This window comes from Zalophus californianus, chromosome X (assembly GCF_009762305.2).
Source record: "Zalophus californianus isolate mZalCal1 chromosome X, mZalCal1.pri.v2, whole genome shotgun sequence".
Taxonomy (NCBI): domain Eukaryota; kingdom Metazoa; phylum Chordata; class Mammalia; order Carnivora; family Otariidae; genus Zalophus; species Zalophus californianus.
The window spans coordinates 51,601,592-51,615,764 of record NC_045612.1 but is presented as its reverse complement, the minus strand read 5'-3'; positions in this window follow the sequence as shown (position 1 = coordinate 51,615,764).

The window sequence follows — 14,173 nt, the reverse complement described above, 5'->3', positions numbered from 1 at the left end:
AAAAAGAAAGAAAAAGGACCCAAATAAATAAAATCATGAATGAAAGAAGAGAGATCACAATCAACACCAAAGAAATACAAACAATTATAAGAGAATGTTATGAGCAATTATATGCCAACAAATTAGGCAATCTGGAAGAAATGGACGCATTCCTAGAAACATATAAACTACCAAAACTGGAACAGGAAGAAATAAAATACCTGAACAGACTGATTACCAGCAAAGAAATTGAATCAGTAATCAGAAATCTACAAACAAACAAGAGTCCAGGGCCAGATGGCCTTCTAGCAGAATTCTACCAAACATTTAAAGAAGAAATTATACCTATTCTTCTGAAGCTGTTTCAAAAAATAGAAATGGAAAGAAAACTTCCAAACTCATTCTATGAAGCCAGCATTACCTTGAATCTAAAACCAAAAACCCCACCAAAAAGGAGAATTACAGACCAATATCCTGAAGAGCATGAATGCAAAAATTCTCACCAAGATACTCTGGTGAACTTACCAGGGGAACATATATTCCAACAGTACATTAAAAGGATTATTCACCACAGCCAAGTGGGATTTGTTCCTGGGTTGCAAGGGTGGTTCAACATCCACAAATCAATCAATGTGATATACCACATTAATAAAAGGATAAGAACCATATGATCCTCTGAATAGATGCAGAAAAAGCATTTGACAAAATACAACATCATTTCTTGATAAAAACTCTCCAGCATATAGGGATAGAAGGAACATAACTCAATGTCATAAAAACCATATATGAAAAACCCACAGTAAATATCATCCTCAATGGGAAACAACTGAGAGCTTTACCCCTAAGGTCAGGAACATGACAGGGATGTCCACTCTCACCACTATTGTTCAACATAGTACTGGAAGTCCTAGCCTCAGTAATTAGACAATGAAAATAAACAAAAGGCATCCATTTTGGCAAAGGAGTCAAACTCTTACTCATCCTAGATAACATGATACTGTATGTAGAAAACCCAAAAGACTCCACCCCAAAACTGCTAGAACTCATACAGCAATTCAGCAACGTGACAGGATACAAAATCAATGCACAGAAATCAGTTGCATTTCTATAGACTAACAATGAGGCAGAGGAAAGAGAAATCAAGCAATCTATCCCATTTACAACTGTACCAAAAACCATAAGATACCTAGGAATAAACCTAACCAAAGAAGTAAAGGATATGTACTCTGAAAACTATAGAATACTTATGAAATAAATAGAGGAAGACACAAAGAAATGAAAAAAAAAACTTTCCTTGCTCATGGGTTAGAAGAACAAATATTGTCAAAATGTCTATGCTGGACTTCAAGCTGTATTATAAAGCTCTAATCATCAAGACAGTACAGTACTGGCACAAAAAGAGACACATAGATCAATGGAACAGAATAGAGAACGCAGAAATAGACCCTCCACTCTATAGTCAACTAATCTTTGACAAAGCAGGAAAGAATATCCAATGGAAAAAAGACAGTCTCTTCAACAAATAATGTTGGGAAAACTGGACAGCCACATGCAGAAAAATGAAATTGGACCACTTTCATACACCATACACAAAAATAAACTCAAAATGGATGAAAGACCTAAATGTGAAACAAGAATCCATCAAAATCCTAGCGGAGAACACAGGCAGTAACCTCTTTGACCTCAGCCACAGCAACTTCTTCCTAGACAGGTCTTCAAAGGCAAGGGAAACAAAAGCAAAAATGAACTATTGGGAGTTCATCAAGATAAAAAGCTTTTGCACAGCGAAGGAAATACTCGACAAAACTAAAAGGCAACCTACAGAATAGGAGAAGATATTTGCAAATGTCTTATCAGATAAAGGGCTAGTATCCAAAATCTATAAAGCACTTATCAAACTCAACACCCAAAAAGCAAAAAATCCAGTTAAGAAATGGACAGAAGACACAGACATTTCTCCAAAGAAGACATACAAATGGCCAACAGACACATGAAAAATTGTTCAACATCACTCAGCATCAGGGAAATGCAAATCAAAACCACAATGAGATATCACCTCACACTGGTCAGAATGGCTAAAATTAACAAGTCAGGAAAAAACAGATGTTGGCAAGGATTTGGAGAAAGGGAAATACTCTTACACCATTGGTGGGAATGCAAACTGGTGCAGCCACTCTCGAAGACAGTATGAAGGTTCCTCTAAAAGTTAAAAATAGAGCTACCTTACCACCCAGCTATTGCACTACTAGGTATTTACCCAAAGGATGCAAACATAGTGATTTGAAGGGACACATGCACCCCAATGTTCATAGCAGCAATGTCCACAATAGCCAAAATATGGAAAGAGCCCAGATGTCCATCTACAGATGAACGGATAAATAAGAAGTGAGATTTTATATATATATATATATGGAATATTTCTCAGCCAACAAAAAGAATGAAATCTTGTCATTTACAATGACATGGATGGAACTAGAAGGTATTATGCTAAGAGAAATAACTCAGTCAGAGAAAGACAAATATCATACGATTTCACTCAGATGTGGAATTTAAGAAACAAAACAGATAAACATAGGGGAAAGGAAGGAAAAATAAGATGAAAACAGAGAGGGGGATAAGCCATAAGAGACTCTTAACTATAGAAAACAAATGAAGGTTGCTGGAGGGGAGGTGGGTAGGGGATGGTATAACTGGGTGATGGGCATTAAGAAGGGCACTTGATGGAATGAGCACTGGGTGTTATATGCAACTGATGAATCACTAAATTCTATCTCTGAAGCTAAAAATACACAATATAATAATTAAATTGAATTTACATAAAAATTAAAACAATTAAAAAAAGAAAAAATCCAAGCGTGGATATACAGACTCATATTCAGATCCACATTCAAGAGGTAGCATGCAATCATTTTTCAAGTGACTGCTTATTTCTACCTTCCCTTAATTTATTTAGAAAGCTAATACTTATGCATACCATATATTCATGGCTTAAAAAAGTGTCACTGAACAAATCTAAAGATGAACCTTGAACAGGTCTTTTGCCTATGTTCTCTTTCTTTTCCTGAAACTGACTAATGCTAGATTCCAAAGGTCACTTGTCTTTAGCAATTACTCTGAAGCACTACATCCTACCTACAGCCTTTAAAGCATCTAAGCTAAAGAGGATTCATTCTCCTTTCCTAGAAATAAATGTGAACTGTCAATGGAACACCACTAATAAACGTTTCTAATTGATGTTTGAGGAGAGGGAAATTTTTTCCTTAGACATGTTGCTTTTTATCTTGGTTAGTGGCTTTGTTGTTTATAAAAAAATTATTTGTGCATTCATAAAGCATACAATGAGACTTAAAGGACAATACTTCACTTTTCCTTTTGTTAAACTAGATTAAGGCATCATTAGTACTGAAGGCTTTTTTTCTCATGATTTAAGGCTAGTATATTTTAAATAACCAAATCAAACACAGATTCAGCTGTCAGTTTCACTTTATGGGATGAAAATATATACCCCAGTCAAATGCTTGAGGCCAACTCATGTGTTGGGAAGTTTGAATTTTTATCCTTCCATCGCCTACTTATATTCCCCATCACTTTTAAACTGTACAGTGGGGATTAAAACACCAACTTCAAAGAGGTACTGTGAAGATTAAAGTAAATAGCATAACCATTGTGGTTGTTGGGGGAGGGAAAAATTAATATTTTATTTCAAAGCCAACTGAGAAATAAGACATAGGCTTAAGGTAGATGAAGATAAAAATATCAGCTTTATTACTGATAATGATGAAATCAAGGATATAACTTTTATATGCAACTCAATGGTCTAAGCAGTTCTCTCCTCTCCACCTCTAGCCTTTGAGATTGCTCACTTGAAGGAGAGTTGGGTCTGCAGAGCAAACTTATGCAGAATATCCACTTAGTTCTCCCCAATTGCAAAACATGGACCAATGGATCTACTCATATAATTCACAGCTTTACCCATGGGTAAGATTATCAGATTTAGCATATTAAAATACAGAATACACAGGTAAATTTGTATTTCAGATAAACAATGATAACTTTTAGTATAATTATGTCCCATGTAGCATTTAGGGCATACTGGTACTACCAACATTATTCATCATTTATCTGAAATTCAAATTTAATGGGGTATCCTGTATTTTATCTGGCAACCCTATCCATAGGATGAAAGTGAGTAAGGGTTTGAAGAGAATTCAAGAATGTTACTCTAGTTGAGGGAGCATTACCCATAAGGCCAGGGGAATGGAGGGTTCTCCTAACAGAATACTGTATGAAGCACAGTGCCTGGAACACAGTGTGCTAAATACATGTTATTGTATTCTTCCATGCCTATAAGAACTTTATAGTAAACTTACTTATACCAAGGCATTACTTTCTTACTGTGATGCCCTTCTAGAAGTATTTATACTTTAAATGAGGTCCAGGAGGAGATCAATTAACCTACAGAAATTCTTCCCTACTGATTGATTTTTGACTTTGAATAAGCATGTTAAAAAAAAAATACCTGAATGAGTACTTAGGGAGAGGGAAAATGGTGGTGGAGTAGGAGGACCCTAGGCTTGTTTCATCACATGAACACAACTAGATAATTATCAAATTATCCTAAATACTCCAGAAATTGACCTGAAGACTTATAGAACAAACTCCACAAATAAAGGGGTAGGAAAGGCCACATTGAAGAAGGTAGGAAGTGCAGAGACATGGTTTAAGGGAGAAACCTATTGCAGGTGCTGCAGAGGGGAGGAAGCTTTGGGTGTGAAGGGAGAGAGAAAGAGAGAGAGTGGGGGGAAGCATACAGGGTAATGCACAAGGAGAACGTTTCCCCAAAGTTATTGGCTTGAAAGATGAAAGGGGCTGAATTTCATGAGTTCTTGTCACCAGGGGCTTAAAGCCTGGAATTTTTAAGGTCAGTGGGCTTGGTTGGGATAGAGCCCCAAGGGCACTGTCCTGCTCCTATAGAGAAGGCAGGCAAGCAACCCCAGGGGCAGACAGCATGGAAAAAGGATCTGAAGAATGCCTAAGGTACAGGGAAGGGAGATTATTAGCTCTTATTGGAGCACATCCCTGAGAGGCAGCTGTCGCTGAGGTGCCTCTCCAGGAACAAGGAAGCTGATTGGTACCATTTCCCTTTCCTGCCCTTCAGCATAAACACAGAGCCACCTGCAGGAATAAGCACAGCACCAATACTGGCTGCCTAATTTGCTTACACCAAGCTCCATCCCCCTGCACTCTGTTGGGACTACCCCTCTTAGTCAAGCTTACCTCAGTCCCAGCATGGTGGGCCCCCTCCCCAAGAAGACCAGCAGAAACCCCTGCCCATACCAAGTCTCCTGACCATAGAGTTCTGCAGGACCTCAGTTCTCATGGAAGTAGTATCAGGTCTCATTTAACAAGCAGACCAGAGTACACCTAGTTAAAACTCACAACATTCAGGACAAGGACCAAACATTAAATACAGCAGATAAGGAGAGACTCTGCAGAGCACTAGTCTGAAGGTAGAGCAGCCAAAATACAACAGCAGAGCACACACAGCACACACCAGAGACACTCCATGAAGCACCAGGCCCTGGACACAATCAGACCTCTTCTTCATAAAGCCATTACTTTCAGAAGCAAGAGACATAAGTGGATTTTCTAACACAGAGAAGAAGGCAGAGACTTAGACAAAATGCCAAGACAGAGGAATTCATCCCAAATGAAAGAACAAGATAAGGCCACGGTCAAAGATTTAAGTGAAACAGATATAAGTAATATGCCTGCTGGAGAATTCAAAGCAACAATCATAAAGATACTCACTGGCCTTGACAAAAGAACAGAAGACATCAATGAGACCCTTACCACAGAGATAAAAGAGTTAACAAAGAATAATTCAGAGATGAAGAATGAAACAAACAAGATTGGAAACTGGCTTCATGCAGGGAACACAAGACTGGAAGAAGCAGAGGAATGAGTTAGTGACCTAGAAGGCAAAATAATGAAAAATAATGAAGCTGAACAAAAGAGAAAAAGGAGAATTATACAACGTAAGAATAGCCTTAAGGAACTCAGTGGCTCTATCAAACATAATAACATTCGTATTATAAGAGTGCCAGAAGAAGGAAAGAGAGAAAAGAGGGCAGAAAATTTATTTGAGGAAATAATAGCTGAAAATTTCCCTCATCTGAGGAAGGAAACAGACATCTAGATTCAGGAGGCACAGAGAACTCCCATCAAAATCAACAAAAGCAGGCTAACACCAAGACTTATTTTAAGTAAATTTGCAAAATACAGTGATAAAGAAAAGAATCTTAAAATCAGCAAGAAAAAAGAAATCCTTACTTTACAAGGGAAGATCCATAATGCTACTTGGAGATTTCTCAATAGAAAGTTGGCAGGACAGAAGGGAGTAGTGTGATATATTCAAAGTGTTCAGTGGGAAAAATCTGCAGCCAATAATACTCTATCCAGCAAGGCTACCATTAAGAATAGAAGGAGAGATAAAGAGTTTCCCAGGCAAACAAAAATTAAAGGAGTTCATGAGCACTAAACCTGCCCTGCAAGAAATAATAAAGAATACTCTGAGTGGAAAGGAAAGACCAAAAGTGACAAAGACAAGAAAAGAACAAAGAAAATCTCCAGAAATAATGACAAATCAAGTAATAAAATTGTACTAAATACATATCTATCAATAATTACTTTGAATGTAAATGGACTAAAAGCTCCAACCAAAGACATAGGGTGTCAGAATGGATAAAAAAAATAAGACCCATCTATATACTACCTACAAGAGACTCATTTTAGACCTAAAAACACCTGCAGATTGAAAGTGAGGAGATGGAGAAACATTTATCATGCAAATGGATGTCAAAAGAAAGACAGAGTAGCATTACTTCTATTCGACAAACTAGACTTTTAACCAAAGACTGTAACAAGAGATAAAGAAGGATACTACATCATAATAAAAGGGACAACCCAACAAGAGGATCTAACAATTATAAATATTTATGCACCCAATATGGGACAACATAAATATATAAAACAATTACTAATAAACATAAAGGAACTCGTCGATAATAATTGTTAAGAGTAGGGGATGTTAACACCCCACTTACATCAATAAACAGATCATCTAAGCAGAAAACCAACAAGGAAACAATGGCTTTGAATGACACATTCAAATATATTCAGAACATTTCATCCTAAAGCAGCAGAATACACATACTTTTTAACTGCACATGGGACATTCTCCAGAATAGATCACATATTAGGTCACAAATCAGGCCTCAACAAATACAAAAAGATTGAAATCATACCATGCACCTTTTGTGAGCACAATGGCATGAAACTAGACGTCAAGGAAAAAGTTGGGAAGACTACAAATACGTGGAGGTTAAACAACATGCTAGTAAACAATGAATGGGTCAACCAGGAAATCAAAGAGGAAATAAAAAAATACATGGAGACCCATGAAAATGAAGACACAACAGTTCGAAACCTTCAGGATACAGCAAAAGTGGTCCTAAGAGGGAAGTATAAAATAATACAGGTCTAACTTAAGAAGTAAGAAAAATCTCAAATTAACAACCTAATCTTACACCTAAAGGAGCTAAAAAAGAAAAACAAATGAAGCCTAAAGCCAGCAGACAAAAGGAAATAATAAAGATTAGAGCAGAAATGAATGATATAGAAACTTAAAACACCATAGAGCAGATCAACGGACTAGGAGGTGGTTCTTTGAAAAAAATTATTAAAATTGGTAAGCCTCTAGCCAGACTTACCAAAACTAAAAGAGAAATGACCCAAATAAATAAAACCACAAACGAGAGAGGAGAAATAACAACCAAAAACACAGAAATACAAACAGTGGTACTAGAATATTGTAAAAAACTATATGCCAACAAATTGAACAACGTAAAAGAAATGGATAAATTTGTGGAAACATATAAACTACCAAAACTGAAACAGGAAGAAATAGAAAACTTGAACAGATTGAAAACCAGCAAAGAATATGAATTAGTAATCAAAAATCTCCCAAGAAACCAGAGTCCAGGGCCAGATGGAATCACAGGCAAATTCTACCAACATTTAAAGAAGAGTTAATACCTATTCTTCTCAAACTATTCCAAAAAAATAGAAAAGGAAGGAAAACTTCCAAATTCTTTCTATGAGGCCAGCATTACTCTGATACCAAAACCAGATAAAGACTCCACTAAAAAAGAGAACTATAGGCCTATATCCCAGATGCAAAAATTCTCAATAAAATACTAGCAAACTAAATCCAACAATACATCAAAAAATCATTCACCATGATTGAGATTTATTCCTGGGATGCAAGTGTGATTCAGTATTCTCAAATCAATCAACATGATACACCTCATTAACAAAAGAAAGGATAAGAACCATGTGATCATTTCAATAGATTTAGAAAAAGCTTTGGACAAAGTACAGTATCCATTCATGATAAAAACCCTCAACAAAGTAAGTTTAGAGGGAACATACCTCAACATAATAAAGGCCATATATGAAAAAGCCCAGTTAATATCATCCTCAGTGAGGAAAAACTGAGAGCTTTTCCTCTATGGTCAGGAATAAGACAGGAACGTCCACTCTCACTACTGCTATTTAACATAGTACTGGAAGTCCTAGCCACAGAAATCAGACAACAACAACAACAACAACAAAATAAAAGCATCCAAATTGGCAAGGAAGAAGTCAAACTTTCTCTATTTGCAGATGACATGATATAGAAAACCCAAAAGATTCCATCAAGAAATTGCTAGAGCTGATACACAAATTCAGTAAAGTCCCAGGATATAAAATTAACATACAGAAACCTGTTACATTTCTACATACCAATAATGAAGCAGCAGAAAGAGAAATCAAGCAATCAATCCCATTTAAAATTGCACTAAAAACCATAAGACACCTAGGAATAAACCTAACAAATGAGACAAAAGATCTGTACACTGAAAATTATAGAACACTGAAGAGAGAAATTGAAGATGACAAAAAGAAATGGAAAACCTTCCCTGCTCATGGATTGGAAGAACAAACATTGTTAAAATGTCTATACTACCCAAAGCAATCTACACATTTAATGCAATCCCTATCAAAATACCACCAGCATTTTTCACAGAACTGGAACAAATAATCCTAAAATTTGTATGGAGCCACAAAAGACCCCAAATAGCCTAAGCAATCTTGGAAAAGAAAAGCAAAGCTGGAGGCATCACGATTCCAGACTTCAAGTTATATTACAAAGCTGTAATGATCAAAACAATATGGTACACACATAGATCAATGAAACAGAATAGAAAATCCAGAAATGATCCCACAACTATATGGTAAATTAATCTTCATCAATGGAGGACAGATTATCCAATGGGAAAATGACAGTCACTTCAACAAATGATGTTGTGAATATTGGACAGCAACATGCAAAAGAATGACACTGGACCACTTTCTTACACCATACACAAAAATAAATTCAAAATGGATGAAAGACCTAAATGTGAGAAAGGAAACCATTAAAATCCTAAAGGAGAACACAGTGAGTAATCTCTTTGACATTCACCATAGCAACTTCTTTCTAGGTATGTCTCCTGAGGTAAGGAAAATAAAAAAATAAACTACTAGGACTTCATCAAACATTGTTTCAAACAAATAAAACAAATCATCAAACAAATAAAGAGCTTCTGCACAATGAAGGAAACAACAAAACTAAAAGGCCACTTAATGAAAAGGAGAAGATATTTGCAAATGATGTATCTGATAAAGGGTTAGTATCCAAAAATATATGAAGAACTTATACAACTCAACACCCAAAACCTGAATAATCCAGTTAAGAAATGGGCAGAAGACATGAATAGACATTTTTCCAAAGACATACAGATGGCCAACAGACACATGAAAAGATGTTCAACATCATTAATCATTAAGGAAATACAAATCAAAACTACAATGAGATACCACCTCACATGTGTCAGAATGGTTAAAAAATGCAAGAAACAACAGGTGTTGGTGAGGATGTGGAGAAAGATTAACAGTCTTGCACTATTAGTGGGAATGAAAACTGGTGCAACCACTCTGGAAAATAGTATGGAGGGTCCTCAGAAAGTTAAAAATAGAGCTACCCTAAGATCTAGCAATTGCATTATTAGGTATTTACCCAAAGAATACAAAAGCATTAGTTTGAAGGGATACATGCATCCCAATGTTTATAGCAGCATTATCTACAGTAGCCAAACTATGGAATCAGCTCATGTGTCCATTGACTGAAGAATGGATAAGGAAGATGTGATATATATATATATACATATATATATATAACTTCAAAAAAATACAAATACCCAACATTCCCCTCCCTAAGTTTGAATGCCTAGGACCTAGGCATTTGTATTTTTTCCAGCTTCTCTTTTATTTTTAAGTTTTTATTTAAATTCCAGTTAGTTAACATACAGTGTAATATTAGTTTCCAGTGTACAATATAGTGATTCAACACTTCCATACAATACCCAGTGCTCATCACAACAAGTGCACTCGTTAATCCCCATCACCTATTTAAACCATCCCCCTTTCCACCCCTCTACTGGTAACCATCAGTTTGTTCTCTACAGTTAAGGCTCTGTTTCATGGTTTGCCCCCCACTTTCTCTCTTTTGTCCTTTGCCCATTTGTTTTGTTCCTTAAATTCAATATATAAATGAAATCGTATGGTATTTGTCTTTCTCTCACTGACTTATTTCCCTTAGCATAATATTTCTAGCTCATTCATGACATTCCAAATGATAAGATTTCATTCTTTTTTATGGATGAGTAATATTCCATTATATATTCATCTTCTTTATCCATTCATTAGTTGATGGACATAGGCTGTTTCTATTATTTGGTTATTGTAGATAATAGGCATTTGTATTTTATACAAGCTTCCCCAGGAAGTTCTGATGCACAATAAAGTTTAAGGCACATGATTCTAACATGGAAGTGTAGTGTTGGAGAGCTCGGGATGTGTGTACTCAGAGAAAGTCATATGCCTTTACTCAACAAGTTACCTTAGAATCTATTATGCCATTGGTTTAGAACCATCATTCAAGACTATCAACAGAAAGAAGCACATCTTCCTTCTCCTTTTAGTATCAAAATGGGTTAGGCTCCAACAGTAAATTTATGAGTATTGAAGTACTGGAGTAGAGATCATTTATATCAGGGGTTCCTTCCAGTATTCTTCAATCACATTAGATATTATGTATGACTGGCTCTGAGAGCAGACCTGGTCAATCATATTGCCTCTTTTCATTGCAGATTGCACTCCAGATGTGAAAGGGCTGTAAGAGAGGAAAGTAAAGGAAATAGGGGGTTGGAAAAGGGTAGTGATGAAGTGTCATGAAAAAGTTTACAGAGAAGGTCAGTTATCCCTTCGTCCATGAAAGGCAAATAGAAATTCACCAAGAAGAAAGAAAGAAAAAAGTTAGATGTATACAGGCTTGCAGACAAGGAACTAATAGAGCCAATGAAAGACTGAGATAGATACATATTCTAAGGAAATGTTTCAGAATAAGAAAAATACAACTATAAGGGGAAGAAGGAAAAGAAAGCAAAAAAGAGATAGACACACACAGATACACCCACAGTTATATTGATAAGGAGAGATCCTGAGAAGACTGAGAAAGCAGAAAAGGCACAGAAAGGGAGATGAAAATCCAGGTTATAAAAATAATTACAATCACCCATATTGTAGGATTTTAAGTGCTGTTTTAACATGGCATCACGGTGAAACAAAACACTCAATATACATATATTTTCTCGGAACACTAGCTCATGGCTGTGGGGAATCTGAATTTGTAGGAAATGAACACCACATTTGCTCATTCTTGATGACATTTACTATTTACAAATGACTGTTTTCAGGGGAAATATTGATTATAATTTTAAAAGTAGGCAGATACATCATTAATATATTTAATAATTAAGGCTAGAAACATAATACAGTATGGAGAAATAAGACAATCTTTTTTTCCTGAACTTGATCTAAAAGTAGAATCTCAAATGGCTGCTGTTGCAATTTTCAGGACTACGGTGTTTTTTGTTATTATTTGAATTCATTTTCTTGCTTTTATGAAACTTCTGGAAAGTTTTTTGTAGCTGATGAGCCCAACTGTTAAGTGTAGGTGATTTGTCTTCTGCTCTGGGTAATGTTGTTGAGCATACTAGCTTCCTGGAAGGAACATGGGAGATGGAGATCAATTTTGCTTCATGGTGCTTAATATCACCTCAAGGTCTTTTCCCTTCTGTTTCTTTTTCCTCTTCCTTTTGAATCATATGTTCAAATAACCACATGTGTGAACAATCAGAGGAAAGCTGCTCAGCATGTCTTTGTAGAGGTACAGAAGATAATATGGCATTACACATGCACAATATGGTGTTTGGAATTCTCTAGAACTTTGTTGCTCCAAAATAAAATATCTTCAGATAAAGGGAAAGTATGTTGCTCAGTCAGAAATGTGTAAGTGCCAAGTTTGATTTCTCTTACATATCCTTACCATTTTCAGCAACTATTTTGCAATGTGAAGTGTTTTTTTTTTCTGTTTTCGTTTCCATTTGGAGTTTAGAAAGTAAGCAGCAGGTAAGAAATCACTCTATCTAGGGAAAGGTACTGGGTGATTTCTCTTTGAAAAGCTTGTATTAGCTACAGACATAAACTGAGTAAGGGAAGGAAGTAGCTGATAGCTAGCATATCCATGCTAGCTCAATGGATAAAAGAGAATAAGCAATCAAGGAAGGTTTGTCCATCTTCTCTTGACTCAGAAGAAATGGTTACTCTATTTGTGTATGGAGAATGGAACAAAGAATGCCCTATATATGGAGAATGGAACTAAGAGTGCCTTAAGCAGAATTCAAGCTACAAATCTCTCCTACAATTTCCCTTTCACAAAACATTATTTTTTATTGCAGAGGTATGCCAGTAGCTCCAAAACTCAGCATCCCTTTTTCAAAGGCTCCTAGTAGCTTTAGTTTCCACTGCAATGACACTAATAGTTGCAGTTCTTGCTTTTGATGATTATTGAGCTCATCACTGATTTCTCTGCCACCACTAGAGCTGGTGTCCTTACCCTGTTAACAGAGACACTCACCCATGCCTTCAATTCCCCGCTCATGAGCTACTTCTACTGCCTGCACTCTTGCTCTGCTGCCCTTGATTCTGTAAGAGCCAGTCTACTACATGGTCATAGCATTTTCAAATGTCCTTAGGTAGTCCACATGATTGATTATTACAATTATTTTGTATCTCCAATGCAAAGTAGACTTAGTCTTTTGGGTTTATAGTTTTCTAAGTATTAGAAAAATTTCCTCTAGAAATGACCATGAGGTACTTGAGTAACTCTTGGCATTTCTCATTAACTATTAACCAATCTTCAAAGATAAAGAATATGTAAGTCCTGGGGTGCCTGGGTGGCTCAGCCAGTTAAGCATCTGGCTCTTGATCTCAGCTCAGGTCTTGATCTCAGGGTCATGAGTTCAGCCCCATGTTGGGTTCCACACAGGGCGTGGAGACTACTTAAAAAAAAAAGAAGAATATGTAAGCACTTTTTTCCTACCTCCTTTTCCATAACTCCCTTATTCAGTCAACCAATCATTCACCAAATGTTTGTTATGCATTTGTGCTAGGTACTGGTGATAAAGTGGTGAATGAGACATAAAAGTTTTCTACCCTCAGGGAGGTTACAGTTTAGCAGAAGAACAAGCACATAATTACATAAAAGTTTAATAATTTTTATGCAAGGGAAAGAAGATTTTACAGTCTGAGGAAATAGCAGCTCAGATGAATCATGAAAGCTAAGAGGAAAAGAGGTGGGGTAGGGCAGGAGATTGTTTCCCAAAGATGGCAGGTATGAACGTTCAGGGGAAAGAAAGCACCTGACAACTTTGAAAAACTGAAAAACACCCAAGCATAGCTGGAATATAGAACATAAAAGGAAGTGTAGTGAGAGATAGGACTGAGTAGGTAAAAAAAAAAAGTATAGATAATGGGGAACCTTGTAATGCATTCTAAAAACTTTGACTTTATCATGTGGTAACAGGAAGCCATGTATTGAATATAAATGGAGGAGTGACATGATCAGTATTGCACTTGGAAAAGACCACTTTGCAGTGTGGCAGAACTAATTGGAAAAGGGCAAGGAGCAGTGAGGGGAAAAGAGTTA